This window comes from Antrostomus carolinensis, unplaced genomic scaffold (genome assembly GCF_000700745.2).
Source record: "Antrostomus carolinensis isolate BGI_N321 unplaced genomic scaffold, ASM70074v2 scaffold5227, whole genome shotgun sequence".
NCBI classification, from domain to species: domain Eukaryota; kingdom Metazoa; phylum Chordata; class Aves; order Caprimulgiformes; family Caprimulgidae; genus Antrostomus; species Antrostomus carolinensis.
In genome coordinates, this window is record NW_010327911.1 from 37,234 (window position 1) to 50,909 (window position 13,676).

Below are 13,676 nucleotides of genomic sequence, written 5' to 3' on the forward strand. Positions count from 1 at the left end.
TACAAAAGGCCAAGTACACAACCAGACTACATTTTGTGTTATCATTTTGACCACACTATGGCCAAAGAGAGACCATGAGACCCACAAGTCTGTCTGACCTGCATCCAACCCATACTAATCCTAAGAAGCCTACTTTATATACTCTTAGTGTAAATCCTGGATGGAAGAGAAACCATGGCAGATGTTACTGGAACCACAGAAAACAACAGTCATGGATTTGTTGAAAGAGTCACCGGATGTGCCTACAACTCCATCCCACTTCTGCTTCCTTTCTGCACGGCTCTGGTGAGCGAGAGGAAACCCAGCCATTCCACATTTCCCCCTTACACAGAGCCAGGAGCTTTCTTGTCTAGTTAAAGAAAAGTTCATCCAAATGTTACTTGTTATTGCAACCTCATTTCTCAGTCAATCACCCTCCTGTGAAGCAAATCTCACATCCCTTTTGATCGGTTTTATGCCAGGATTTGCAATTGCCATCAATTTAAGTGAGCTACCATCACGCGACGGCGGAGCTGAGAACAACTTGCTGTGAGTATCTCCTGGCTGCCCTCGTGCCTGCGACCAGAGCAAGTCATCTGTGACCTTTCAGCTGTCATATTAATGGGACTAATTGTAGCTGACGAGGCAATTGGGCTGAAAATCATCCAAAACAAAACAGGAATCAGCAACTGAGACCAATTGGTTAAACCAACAGAGCACTCGGTCGGTTGTTCACAGAGTCAATTATCCACATCCCATTGAAAGTGCACTTCAAAAGGACGAGCTTCGGAAGGAGGAGGGAAGGAAATGCGATAGGGTCTATATTTGGCTCTCTGATCTCCAAACAAGGCAAGATCATTTTATTATTTTTTTTAATTTTTATTTTTTTTTAAGAGGATCTTTTCCTCCAACTGCTGGGGACACGAGATCCAAGCCAGATTCCTCCCCCCTCGCTCATTACAAAATGTTTGTCTGGCAAATTTTGCTCTCAATTAATTTCTGCAACCCCACAGCCTCTAAATCCTGCCTTTAATGATCCTGCTCTTGGTTGGCTCTCAGAGGGCTGAAGCTGAAGTGCTATAAACAATCTCCCCAGTGTCATACTAGAAGGAAGAAAATCCAGTTCCTTCTCTGTGCCATGTCAGCCTTGAGGGAAATAAAGAGTGGTAACAATTTATTTTCATCATTAGATACTCAATAAGAAGCAGGCAAATAATGGATTTCTCAAGTGGTTGAGCTGAAGTAAATAAACAATGGGGAAAAAAATTGACTTAGAGCAACATCTGAATTATTCCTGTGATTTTTGACAAATTAAGTCCTTCCAGTTGCCCTTAGCAAAATGATAAACAATAAAACCTACCGAGCAAGTATGAAATGGAAGTGCTTCCAGGATGAGCATCCTCCATTCACAAGTGCAGGGGGACTACAGGGGGCTGGACATCAGCCTCATGCAGGTGGATGAGGAGAAGAAAGGTGGCCAGGATTCTCATGTTCCCTGGCCACCACAGATGCCTGGAGTGGGTACCAGCCTTTGTCTGGTTGCCATCACTGCATCTGGTTGGATTCCACATCTGAACTTTTCTTGCCACTTTCTCCCACCTCTTGCCTCGTAGAAGAGGATGAAAGCAGCCAAGGTGGTTTTCAGCACCCAGGACCCACCTTAGCAGGGTGGCCCCTCCACAAAGCCCAGGTGTTCAGAGCAGGACTCAAGGAGGTTGGAGAAGCAGCATGAGGCAAAGCCGTGGTTACACGGGGTCAGGCCATTATGCAACGGCACAGAGGATGACAACACTGCCAAGTTCCAGGCAACCTGGAGCTCATTACAGATTAGTCAAGTGTTGGCCAAATTCAATAAGCCTGTTCACAAGCTTAAGGTTAAGTAAACCCTGGCACTGAGGCAGGGGCTAAATAATACAAAAATGGAAAACCACCTTAAGAAACAGCTCCCAGAAGACAGTCACGTACTGCGCTCTGCTTGTGATTAGAGATTTTAATTACGAAGGTGGATGCTGAAGGCCTGAAGTGCTGAAATTTTTTTCTTTTCCTAAATAAGTAAGCCCACACGTTCCTGCCTGGCAGGTACTTGCTGAGATTTGCTTTCAGAGGAACAGCTGGAAGTGTTTGTCTTGCAGCACATTTCCCAGGTCTGACCCCAGCATTTTCAGGATCCTGTGTGATGTAAGAGGTAGAGAGCCAAAGAGTAATTATATATCCTTGGCATAATTACCTCCTCTCTCTCTCTAAAAATCCACCTCTAAACCCTTCTGGCATAAGCTCTGAAATGCAGTCGTTCCCCTTGGACAGCAGTCTAAGCACATGCCCAGAGTGAGGTCCTGGAGCAGGTGCTGCAGGTACCCAGGCATACCAGCATGGAGGAAACAGGAATGGTCCTCACAGCCTGTTCCCACAGCTGCCATCCTCACCTGAACACACACCTTCACAGCAAGATGAAGTTTCACTCCTCACCACCCACGTGCTTGCTTTTTCCTCCTCCAAACTCTTAGCCAAGGGCAAGGTACAAGCCCAGGATTTCTGAGCCCATGCCTCTGGTGGGTACGTCAAGCCCTGTCAGGTTGGTAACTCTCAGAAGTTGTGGTCTATCAGATGACTGTTGGATGGCCTAAACCAAATTAATTTCTACATAGATTAAAGTGCTCTACAACAGGGAAGGAGCTAAATTCTCCCTCCAAAAGCCCTTGCAATACTAATTCTTCCCATGCCTGCAGAAAAGGTTCACCCATGGGTGGTCTGGTGGTCACCAAATTCACCAAAGTGTACTTACTAGCCATACCCTATCACACAAGAACAGCATCTTCACTTGCCAAAGGAAAGTCAGGCATGCCTGGTGCCAAACTACCACCAGCAACAGGTTTCTCAGCATCTCAGCATGTGATCGCAGATACACAGGATTAATCATCCACATAGAAACTGTGGATGTGAAGAGATGGATGCAAAACCATGAATGTCATCCAAACCCCACAGTCTTTTTATCTCTCCATTCCCCTCATGCTACGTAAACACTGACATTTAATTTGAGGCAACAAGGAGCACAAGACCCTCTGATGCAACAGACAGCCTCTGAATGATGCTCTGCACCGATGCAGCCATGCTCCAGACAGGTCTGGGCTTCCCCAGTGAAGGGGGTACTTGCACATGCCAGAGAACAACGTGGGTCTGGCTGACCACAACCACAGCCCAGCAACACCACACAGCACACCCAAGTAAGGTCACCAAAAATGGGGCACCTCTTCAGCAGAGGCATGAAGAGGGCACTGGGGTCACGAATAACACTTGAGTCACCTTTCCCAACAGAATAAAAAATAAATCAAAGTAGTGCAGTTGCAAGCCCCATCCCTCCACGCACACGCTTGGCTTCCTGTGTTTGGGCTTGTTTAACACCAACATTAACAATCACATTTCCAATGCTCTTCCAAGGCTGGGCTGCTTCTGCAGCTGTGCCTTTGCAACCACCCAGCTCCAGCTCCCAATATCCTTCCAATATTTTTTCCCAGGCAAGTCTGACACTGCCATCACTACTCCCAGGCATTGCCCTGCTGCTGCCAGCCTGGTGCAGGGCAGGTGAAGGCAGACATGTATGAGAAAAACATGGAAATTCTGGGAAGGAAAACAGGGAGAGGAAAGCAGTGTTGGAGGTGGACAGAGGACAGTGTGGTGGGTTTTCTGTGCTACCAGTCCACCGTGCAATTTGCTGTGGGCTGACACAGCCTGTGAGATGCATGAACAGCTTCTGACCAGAACATCCCCAGTCCTCTGAAAACCAGGGAAGTGGTGAGTCATGAAAGCAAAGCACATGAAGAGGCAGAGCTGCAGTGGCAGGTACAGAGAATAAACATAACCTTCACTGAACTGCTACGGGGATATGAAAATGTTTTAACATCTTCCAGGACATCTCCTGTTTCACCTTTGGATATACAAGTTCTGGCTGGAAGACTGGGAAGAAACAGAAGGAAATGAGAAATGCCACAGGGGAGCAGAGCTGGAGGAGGATGGGATGGAATGAAGAGACCAATAACCCTGTCTCCTGACAGCTACCACAGGACTCATCTACCCAGGCAACCACATTCACCAAAGCCAGGTTGCCTTCTTCTGAAGTCCCAGTGCAACGTGTGCTCCACACGAGTCAGTGTGGATCAGCGCACATCTCCTAGAGGCCAGGAGCACGTCTGCTCCATGCAGGACTTGTGGGCAGCAGCACGTGCAGCCCAGCCTAGGTAGAGAAGAGCAAACACAAGACTTCTGATACCTGTCCCTGCAAATTCACCCTCCATGTGTCACAGCTGATGTCACGCCTTGGGTTCAGCTCAGTTCTCAGGGCTATGTCCTACCTGCTGACAGTTTTTAGAGCTTCAGTATTTCTGCTTTGGGAGTCTTAAACTAGGCAGGGTCAAAAATAGAGAGGAATTTTTGTTTGGAATACAGGCAGGTAAATGATTGATTATGCAACAATAAAAATGCAACCATAATGCAATTAACACAATGGCACATGGCCACACCGACAGATCAGCTCAGAAAGGTTGCAGAGCTTCTGCTCAAGCTGCCTGGGCACTGAGAGATGGGGGATGTGGGAGCTCCCCAACTCCTGCTCTACCCCAAGCCACGCAGCTGCTGGCAACCCAAAACAAAAAGTACTGGGAAAAAGAGTAGGTAGGAACAGGAAGGGACTAAATTCCCCCTGTAACTTCATCCCTAAATCCCAGTTTAACAAATTTCCTATCAAAAGAGTTCAGAGTGATTGCAGACTCTGAGCCACGGACTGCTGTCTCCCCACGCTGCAGGGTGGTGCCAGCTGAAAATTAAGCACTGGTTGCCACAGCCAGCATTTCCCTGTACCTCACTGGCTACAGCAAGTGGTATCTTCAAAAATGTGAAACCAAAGCTGAGCAGCAAGATGCAGCCTGGGGTGGGGAGAGGAGCCCATCACTGTTTCTTCACCCATGGTGAAAAAATAAGCTCCTATTTTATCGTTAGTACTGGGGAGATGGTTTCATAGATTAGGGAAAACAGTTAGGTCTGAAATCCATCAGAACTGCAAGCAGCAAAAAGATAGGTTTTATCAAGAAAAAAAATTCAGCAAGAAGGAGGCAGGGGGAGGAGGATTGGAACAATTTTAAAGAAAGAAGGAAAGGAGTTCCCTTGCCCAAGACTTTCTCTGCAACCATAATAAGCCCAGCAAACCCAAAATGAGAGATTATGAAGGAGTGAAAGCCACAGTTAAAACAATCCAAAAAGGCCAAGCCCTGAGAAAGGCAACTCGAATCCCTTATCTTTTGATGGAAAAGAATGTGCTCCCTGAGATTAATGACGTGTTTACCCGAAAGGAAATCGCCGCCCTTCTGAAGCAGCGAGTGTTTGTTCCTCCCGAGCCCCTGTTTTCTGCTCCAGAGCTGATCTCCCAAACCTCCTGTTTAAAGTCAACACACAATACAGCTTCCTGCCACCACGGGCTCCGAGGGATCCCACCATAACCCTCTCCCAAAAACCACCCTCCACCTCACCTGTCTGTCCCGGCCACCGCTGGTGGGGATGAAAACAGGGTATTGAGATGACACTGCGAGTGCCAGCATAGAGACAGGCATCCCACCAACGGCTGCCAGCAACCTCGCTGGAGGGGGATGAATCACCCCCATGCAGAAATATTTCTCAGCTGAGCAGACAAACTAGCAAGAGTGGAGACTGACAGTGCTGTCAAGGGGAAGCAATCACTTGTCTTGCACTTCCCTGAAGTCTCCAGACGCAGCAGGTGACCTCGTCTCAAGTTGCTCAGGGTTTCGGCTGCACGCCTGGCAGCTCAGCCTGCCACAGGGTGCTCTTGGAAAGAGGTTTAACACTGACTGGTGCAATGGGCTGCCGTGTTACATTATGGGATTTGTGCACTGAAAACCCTTGAGTGAACACAAGAGCCTAGAGCAGAAGCACCAGGGGGATCTGTTTGAGGAAACCTGCAAGAAACCCACTTGGGGACCATCAGTCCTTTGTATACGTAACAAACTCAAGTGTTCACATCCTCCTCCTCTAGTAAATGCACTCACACTCCATCCTCGACCTCCTCATGGAGCACCCCAGCCACAAGAGCCATCAGGTCACGAGCATCCTCCTCTCCCTAAAGCCAAAGACCTGAAACAATGGGTGCTGGCCAACAGCTAAAAATAGCACAAAGGGCAGAATAAACAAAGGGAGCTGCTTAAATCTGTCTCTGACATTTGTATTTAGCTACTGGGGTAATTTTCATTTGCGGGATGCTATCACCTCTCTCAGACCATGAAGCAGCCTACATTCTCCTCGAGCTCTCCTCAGCCACGTCACATCTCCTGCAGGACTGGGCTGAGTGGGAAGAAACACTAATTTCTGCCCAACTCCCCATGTGCCTGCTTTATCTCCACCTCAGCTTCTCAGGAAGATGGAGAAGTGGAAAACCACCAGCGTACATAAGAGCACATACACAGCCTGAAAGCACCCACATGGGAAGCTCCTCATCACAAAAGCCCAGCACCTTGGCGCTGCATCAATAAAGAAAAGCTCAGGAATGTGCCTGTGCAAATATCTACTAAAGCTGTTTGGCACTTATTCTGTGTCTACAGGTTGGTGGGTTTTAATTATTTTTTGCAAAAAAAGCCCCAAAACAGTTATTTTCTGCAGGTGGAAAATCAGAAATTTTGGTTAGGATTAAAAAGAAGATATTTTTAACATGTGTATTTCAACTTTATAAAGTCCACTTATGTTTTATATTATTTAATGTTAAGCACCAGACTTGCCGTAATATACAAAATCCTTCCACTAGTATTTTATTTTTTGAGGTGGTATCCGCTACCTGGCTTGTTCAGCAGCACTCAAACCAGCCAGCGGAAATGGTTTTATTCCTTACAAAGAGGATGAGAAGTAAAACAGCCCTTGCTTCATCCTTTTTCTAGGAAAATAGTTTGCATCAATAGGATATTATCATTAATAATTATACAGTGGTATTTCATGGAAGTCATTCCCAGAGCCTCTGGTTGTGGGAGGCTTTGCAGAACTTCTCCAATGAAAAATCCTATCCTTGAGAAGTCAGAATGTAGTCTGAGTCAAGGCAAAACAATTGGAGGAAAATGAACGGCAGTTGGGTGACAGCAGCAATGACACACATCCTTTGGACTCGTTGGAGTGACCTCCTTTCCAACACGGAACTACTCCGTGTATTGCTTGTGACACAGCCCAATCCACGTCCATCAAATCCCCATCTTTCAAAAGAAAGCAGTTAACCAAAATGTAAGATCATAGAATCATAGAATGGTTTGGGTTGGAAGGGACCTTAAAGATCATCCAGTTCCAACCCCCCTGCCATCAGCAGGGACACCTTCCACTCGACTAGGCTGCTCAACACCTCATCCAGCCTGGCCTTGAACACTTCCAGGGAGGGGGCATCCACAACTTCCTTGGCAACCTGTTCCAGTGTCTAATCCGCTGGAACCTGCCATGTTCTACTGAGTCTTCTGCAATGGTCTATAGAGTCTTCTACCATGGTCTACAGAGTCTTCTGCCATACTCATGACTAGAGCATCCCGTACTTCCAAGTTATGGATATATTATCCAGATGACAATGGTATTTCAAAAGAAAAAATATTCCATTTGTTGATTTTTTTGATTCTGTGCCCAAAATGATAGTTTGATTTTATTTTGGGGAGGTTTTCATTATTCTCTATACAACACACAGAGCTACAGCTTCAAGTCTAGTTTCAGACTGCAAATCAAACTGGAAATCAAACCATGTTTGATTTTGGAAAGGTTAGGCAAGATGTTGTCACCTGAAAGGATTTAGTTTGTTTGTTTGAAACTATTTATTGAATTTAGTCTAAATCAGAGAATACATTTTCCCTACCAAAATCCCATTTTTCAAGTAATGTATTTCCCCTTTGTGTAGAAAAGAAAACCAGAAAGAACCACCAGGCCATCATCCAGGCCAGTGAAGGTACAATCACACTGAAATCTCTTACCTACAGCCAAAAAAGGCCAAAACTTGTTAACACAAGTCAGCAGAGAAGATGATGAGCAGCAGATAAGGACCCATGTCCCATGCAAAATTCTCTCTTTAGCCTAGGAGAGGAATTATCTTCATAAATTAAATCCCTAAGTAAGGAAAGGTGGTTCAGAGCACAGCTGAACTGTGACTGGAATTAAACACCGGGGGAATAAAAAATGAGGTAAAGTATTTCCATAATTTGAAAATAATTATGTAGTGGCACAAAAAAAAAAAAAAGAGGAAAAAAAAAATCAATGCAATTGCAATTAAATAAAGCTGTCTCATTTAAACACAGTAAAGGGAAGAGATGAAGAGATTATGGGGTGATATATATCCTCCTTGAGCCAGCTGCTTTTATCAGGTCTCTAGCATTAAACAAGTTGCCGCTGAACGGAGAAGCCTGTGCGGGAGTTTTATGGGTTTTATGGGGGGAGTGGGTGGCAAAAGCCCATGTGACAGCAATGTCTAGCAGGGGACAAAGCCAGCCAAGATGTTCCAGGATTTATTTACAAGCTCTAGGAAGATGAGCTTAGCATTGCCTTGCAGGGAAACAGCAAAGAAATCAAAGGCTAAATCAACTGTGTACAAAAATCTCCTGTATAAATCAGGAGCAGTATTACCTATTATGCAAATTTAAACCTGTGACAACCTCAGCAAACCCTCTCCTGCTCCAGTGATGGACCCAGCCCAGCCCGGCCCTGATGGCACCATGCAGTGGCATGTTTTAGGGTGTCAAATAAGGCCAGGACCCTCCTCCTCCCAGGCAGCACATGGCAGAGGACAGCTTGCTCCCACGCCCCACATGGTGCTTGGACACCACAGCCTGGAGAAGAGTGAAGAGGAACCCAAGAGGTCTTCCAAGCTAGGTGGCTTAATGCAGAAAGGAAAGACATCAAGAGAAGTCCTCAAGAGAATCAAAGCGGTGGGTTTTGGCTGCAGGAAGAGGGGGTTAACCTGAGATAAGTGATGAGAGCAGGGTCCCCGAGGATGCAGCAGAGGACCCATCACAGGAAATTTTTAAGAGCAGGTTAGATGTACATGGACACATGAGGGCATGAACCTGCAAATCCCGAGCCCTCTTCCCCTCCTCCTTACCCACCTCCTGGGAGATGCTTCAGGTTGGTGGGCTCAGAAATCCCACCTGGCCTCAGCGGAGCAGGGACACAGGGACGTCAACCCTGGCCCCTGTACTGACAGCCCGAGCATCCGCTGGCAGGCAAGACCGCTGCTCCTCGACAAAGTCCTACTGCCAGGTGTCCTCCAGCGAGGAAACACTGAAAATCTACCTACAAACAGGGCGGCAGAGTGGAACCACGCAGCAAAGTTACATCTCAACCTAATTTTTTTTTTTTTTTTTACTATTCTTTTAAATAAACTGCTTTAAATACCTACTTCAGAGAGCCTGGACAGAGTGGTGTAGCTTTCCTCTCACTATCTAAATAAGGCCCCTAACAATGTTATCACTTTTGAAAACACATCTGTCCCGCAGCTCCTAGCCCAGACAATTGGCAGGTAACCAGTTAATAAATGTCTTCGCCAGACTGTTGAATAGGCTGGCCCCGGCTCAAGAGTGATGTCAGGGCCATTCAATGCACTATAATTGGAAAAACCTGGGGAAAAGCAACCCCATGTTTTTTAATAAATAAAGAGCGTATTAGCAGCCTCTTGCTTTTATTCACCACGGTGTCTACCTTGTTCGGTAGCAAAGTGGGATTTTTTTTTCTGCTGCCGCTCACTCAGTGATTTCTACTTGGAATTTTATGCCAGTTTCCAGATGTGTCTCAGGCCAGGAAGCCAGAAATCAGCCTGGATAAAGCCTCTGGGATTAGCTGCAGACCATCTTCTGACACACACATCCTTCCTGCACCCTCTCTTATAAAATTGGGGCACACCTCTTGTGCCCAAAAATAAAATAAAACAACCCAGAGCCAAGCAAAAGCCCCTGATTAGGACGCTTTGATCACTTTCATATTAAATATGTGGGAATATAATTAATTAATTCAATCCATCAAAGCCCCTAAAGCACCATTAGAGGGATCTTTACCACACCAGAGTGTTTATACACATAAATCACTTTAACAACTGCAGGTTCCCTGTCTGCTGAAGCAGCCCCAGGCAAAGCTCATCTCCCACAGCTCCTCACCAGTGGTACCCATGGGAGAGCATCAGCTCCCATGGCTCGGATGTAGAACACCCGAAGGGAATGCATCCTCCAAAGGATTTATCATCAGAGGAAGAAGTGAGGATGATAAATGAGTTTCCTGGGCTCTGTGTGAGCAACTTTGGGAAGCTAAAACCCAAGCGGGTGACATGAAGGATGTGGTTTGTATGGAAATAATCCCAAGCAGAAGCAGTCTGACAGCAATGTGCCTTTTAAACCTCCCTGCATCCCTGAGAAATGTCCTACCCAGGTTTCCCAGCCGGGAGGAGAGGGGCTCAGCCCCACGCAGCCGGGCTCCATGCTTGCCCCAGCCACACACTAGCATCTGCTGCAGGACCAGGGAGGTCCCAACCCAAGGAGACCCAATTATTGAATTCCCAATTAAATAATGTATGTTTTCCCCCTTCAGGCATTTAAGAGGCTGTTGTCAGGTCCCTTTTGCTTGTGTTGCAATTCCTTTCATCTCAAAAAAGCACGGCCAAATTAACCCCAGCCCTCCCCCCAGTGAGCACCCCCCATGCACTCCTGCAGCCACTCGGCTTTAATAGGGCACCTGAGAGCCACTGCCAAACAGGAAAGCAGGCGCCTCATTGAAAGGGAGTATTTGGGAGTCACCCTACACAAAAATTAGCAGAGATAGGCTAGGAAAATAAAAAGAGTGGGCATTAACGGCGGGCTTATCTTCTTTTTCCGTGACTCTAACGTTCGGGATGTGAAAAGGCCAAAAAGTTTCACATACTGTTCTGAGGAGCTGGTCACAGAGAGGAGAGTCCTCTCTTTTATGTTTGCTGCTCCCCCCAAAATAACTCAGGCTGATTTTGAGGTACGGACCTCCAGAATTACAGTGCAAACATACACAAGCCAAGAAAACCCTGCCTTGCTGCTACGCAATTGCGCAGCGAGTGCTGGCTCTTGGTTATGGGTTGAGAAGTTGAGTGCTGCCTGATTTCAACTCACCTGTGTTAGGTTTGGTAAAAACACTAAGCTGTGCCCAAGGAGAAAGAGAATACGGGTGTTTTCCATCCTGAGGAAGGAGCACAGGGATCTCCATTTCTAGAGGTGGGACTGAATTTTAAGGTGAGTGGCCTGAGATAGCCCCACAAGGCTGGTTTTCAGACAGCACAGGGAGCCCCTCTCCTTGCTACCCACCCCTGGCCAAGATCCCAGCATGGGACCAAGACTCATCCCTGAGGAAAGCGCCCACTGGAGCCAAGGGAAGGATTTAGGATTAACTCCAAAAAATCAGCGAGTCCCACCCCACCCTGCAGACAGCCTGGCAGGGAGCAGGCAGGGCTGCCTGCAGCCTCTGCAGGGTCAGCAGCATCTGGACAAGCAACCCAGAGCAATCCCTGTCTGCTGGAGCCACTGAGCTCCTCCAGCCCCAGCTCTGGGCTGCAGGAGCCCATCTGGGTCTTGGAGTGGGAGCAACCCATGGCAATAGAGGAGAGAAAAAAGGAAAAAAAAAAAAAGCAGAAAAAGCAGCGGGAAGCCCTGCTGAGAAGCCCCCTTTTGTGTAAACACGCTCCATCCTCAGACTAAAAATAAAGGCAAACCACAGGAAGGGAGTGAGTGCTTGGACAATATCCGATTTGGTGTGTGCCTGGGTGTGAGCTGAGGGAATGGGGAGAAGAGCAGGGAACTCCACCCAGCACAACCACACAAAGGCAGCCGTTTAAGACCTTCAAGATGGACAGTCATTCCTGGAGATTATTTAAATCCAAATAACTGCTGCTTGGCAGATGCGCAGTCCTTTGGTATGTGCGCAGCACTTGGAAATGTTAAGTGAGGAAAAAGGCTGCCATGGCAGGAGCAGGAAAGGCAGGATGACTGCAAGAGGCCCATTTTACAGGTTCGGAGACCAAGGCCTGAGACTGTGAACTGGAACTCCATAAACTTGTCATAAACCAAAGAAGCAACCCAGACAAGATGTCAGCTGAAATCTTTCCAGCTCACAGGTCCATCCTCAAGAATGACCTCTCTCTGCATGCTGTCCTTCACATCTCAGTCACCGCTGCAGCTGAAGATACAAACCCAAAACAACTGCAAGCACATGAAGGCTGTGGAGAGCTCATCAGTTGACTGCCCACCTCAAAGGGGTCTCGGGGCTCACCCCACCACTGCCATGAGCCTACTCTTGAGGATGGAGCTTCACCGACACCTGCACGTCTCACTCACAGCCTCCTTGCAGGAGCGATCCTTTGCTCCCAAGAGAGAAGCATCCACCCATGTCGTGCAGAAAGCACACAAGACAAGAGTGAGGAGGCTTCTTGAAGCCCAGCGCTCACCGTTGGTGCTGACACACCACTCAGAGGCCTTCTGGGGAAGTGCAGGACTTGGTGGGAACCAGCCATTCAGCCTGGCTCAAAACAGTTCTCTCACATGAGTGTGGTTTGTGAAAGCAGAGAAACCCACAGCTCTCCCCAGACAGCCTTAGAGCCGCAGGTCTCACCATACAGACAGCGTTTCTCTGGGGTACTGGCGTTTGGGGCTTGGATCTGGCCACCATCAGCCCGATGTCCTTCTTCCATGCATGAGAAACCTTCCTCTCTCTATCCAGTCAAGGCTAAACTGCAGCATCTGCAATGCTCAATCACCTCACTTCCCTTCCTTTCTCTATTTTCTGTCAGAAGAAAATGACATAGTGCTCAGCAGTGGAGGAAATCAAAGATGACTATGTTGACCCCAACTTGGGCATGTTTCCTGCTGATGTTTGTATTCCTCAAATTCTCCCCTCTTGGCCCCACGTTCACTTTCCTACCATCAGGTCTCACCCCACGTATTCATTTTCTCTCTACTATTAGAAAGGTCTCTAGGTCGGCATTAAAAGCTCTCCACCAAGCACAACCAAAACACAAACTCCCTGGTTTCCTTTAGAAAACAACTTCCCATGAAACGCAGCTGTTTGGAGCAGGTCAGTTGATTTCTCTGCAAAACACACCACACGGAGCACAAGCATCCTCGCTTCATTCTCGTTTGCAAGCGTTTGCCGAGACTTTGCCAGCTTTCATTTGGGACATCACTTACATGCTAAATAGAAAATGCAAACACCTTTCCACAATGCTCTCTCCGAGAGAGGAGCAGCTGCTAGCGCAGCAGCTTCTGTCCTCACCCAGCGTCCCCACACACCATCCCAGCAGCACAACGTAACGCGGCAGCGCAACAAGACAGTCGCACCATCGGCGCTACGGACATCTCCGTGACTCACCTCTCACTGCCCCACTCGGCAGCTGAACCTCAACTGTAAATCAAAACTGAAGATCTGTCCTTTAAACCGACTTTAGCAGGTTCCTTGTAATGCCCTAAAGCGCTGCTGGACACAAGGGAAGCCAAGAAAAAGGTGACACCTTCTGTTTACTCAGCTAATTACACTTCGTTAATGCTGGAGCAGCCGCTGGACCCCTTCCACCGCAACTCCCCACGTCTTGAGATGTACTTCCCTGCAGACACCTCTCGGGATGAGGACAGGAGGGGAAAGTGGCTCGGGGTGCAAACGGGGCTGCAGGTGGGAGCCCCAAACCTCCA

General features: G+C 47.6%; 1 protein-coding gene across 1 annotated transcript in view; it reads right to left on the reverse strand.

The window, feature by feature from the left end:
• Positions 1–13,676, reverse strand: part of SLC12A8 (solute carrier family 12 member 8) — a 49,674-nt gene that overhangs the window by 27,612 nt on the left and 8,386 nt on the right. The gene's annotated exons all lie outside the window — the stretch shown is intronic.